The sequence below is a fragment of the Alosa alosa genome, chromosome 22, assembly GCF_017589495.1.
Source record: "Alosa alosa isolate M-15738 ecotype Scorff River chromosome 22, AALO_Geno_1.1, whole genome shotgun sequence".
Classification (NCBI taxonomy): domain Eukaryota; kingdom Metazoa; phylum Chordata; class Actinopteri; order Clupeiformes; family Clupeidae; genus Alosa; species Alosa alosa.
The window spans coordinates 29,247,439-29,249,450 of NC_063210.1; the positions used below are offsets into that span (position 1 = coordinate 29,247,439).

Sequence of the window (2,012 nt, forward strand, 5' to 3'; positions counted from 1 at the left end):
CAGAACCCTGAGCACTTGTGATATTCTACAGTTGATTAGTTATGCCTGATGCCACACAAAACCCTGAGCACTTGTGATATTCTACTGTTGATTAGTTATGCCTGATGTTTTGATGGAACCTGAGCACCTGTGATATTCTACTGTTGATTAGTTATGCCTGATTTTCCCTGAACCCTGTGACTGTGATCTGAAATCTGACTGTGCTTCATAAACCCAAACCCTCCCCTAACCTAACACAAACCCAACCTCTAACCTAACACAAACCCAACCCTAACCCTCCCCTAACCTAACACAAACCCTCCCCTAACCCCTGGAAGATGATGCATGTATATTTATATATGCGCTGAATATATAAATAAAACAGATGGATCTACCCAGAATGCCACTCTTCTGACGTAAAACTTGTTTTCCACCCGGCGCAAAGTTTAATTCCTTATTTTGCACGTTTAATTTTTTAAACAATGCGCCCAGGGGTGTGGCAATTAACAACTTAGGGAGTGGCTTAGTGCATTGTCTAAAAATCGCTATTGTACTCCTGGGGGGTATTCCATCAGCCTAGAAAGCTAATGAAGGTGGGCAACGAAATATGGCCTGGCGAATAGCATAGACTTTCTGGGGCTGAAGCCATTCCATTAACTCAAAGTTAAGCGGCATCTTGGCCTCGTTTATTCAGCGAGTTTAAGTTCAACTTCATCTCTGCTTCGTGCGCAGGTAGAACAGTAGACCAAAACCATAGATTAGCGAAAAGAGGATATATGTGCGTAAAATTAAGACAATACTAGGCGATTTCTGTTCAATTTGGCAAGCGCCATCTACAGGATTTTCATCGAAAGTCATCAAATTTAACATTGAGAGAAAAAATAGATTACCTACAGAAATTGGAGAATAGGCTAATAAAAGCATACATTTAAAACAACAATGCTAATGGTTTGAAATCAATTGCGAGTTTGATTGGCTTCACTCTTGAACACATTGACTAGCCTATACAGTCTATGCTTGAACAAAACGAGTGAATGAATAAATAGTATAAACTCAAAAACAACTTTGGCATACAGTATATTCAAAACTATCTATAGCCTACGTTCTTAGATTAAAAGAGTTCACTCCAAATTATTGTCTAGGTGTAGGTGGTCATAAAATAAATTAGTATCAAGATAATAGCCTATTGTCTCCCATAAGTCCCAAAGTGTTTGAAATATATAAAATCTGAAATGCAATGGCTTTCAATTTGTCATTTATGCCTAGTATTTAATCTGTGTAGCAGCACAAAGTTGATTTGACATTCATGAACAATCGTCATGAAAGAGTTTTAATTATTAGCTGCCTATAGGCCTACAGGCTACAGAATTATCCTTTGGCTTGCATCAGATATAATATAGCCCACTGGCAAAGCATACTGTCACTGAACAGCCTACCAAATGTGCATGACCCTGCAACAGTATACATACCGTATTTTCCGGACTATAAGTCACACTTTTTTTTCATAGTTTGGCTGGTCCTGCATCTCAGGTGCAACATATATATATATTTATATATATGGTTTTTTCCTCTTACTGGTTCCTCTTACTGGTGCGACTTATACTCCGGAAAATACGGTATGTCTTTCATTAAAGAGTATAACTAAAAATGCCATTATCAAGGTCATAAGCTAAGTATGGGAAGCGAACCTGTGAACACGCAAGAATGTAATTGCTTTGGGTTGCCGTCTCGCTGCACGTTACACCACCACCGAACGTAAATTACGTACAGTAGCATGATTCCTAGAACCACACGCATGTGAAGTTAAAACATTTTAAGTCGCATAATCTTCATAAATTCTTTGGAGCTAGTGAATGTGTAAATCCATGCTTGGTGACACTGTCGGGAAAAAAAAATTCTAGGCCTACTTCTATTTTTGAAGTTGTAGGCTACAGGTGACAAAAGCACAGGTTGACGGAATCATCTTTTTGGACTTGTTTTTCGACTGATTGTTTTTTTTTGCAACACAGCTTAATTTAGCTTGAAAATTAACC

The 2,012-nt window shown here is 38.3% G+C and overlaps 1 protein-coding gene across 1 annotated transcript in view; it reads left to right on the top strand.

Annotated features, from left to right (window-relative positions):
* Positions 1 to 514, top strand: part of asphd1 (aspartate beta-hydroxylase domain containing 1) — an 8,277-nt gene extending 7,763 nt beyond the window's left edge. Inside the window, 1 exon segment of the mRNA XM_048232792.1 lies at positions 1 to 514. This exon segment is cut by the window's left edge and continues 1,163 nt beyond it. The gene's annotated coding sequence lies outside the window, so the exon portion shown is untranslated.
* Positions 515 to 2,012: the final 1,498 nt, after the last annotated feature.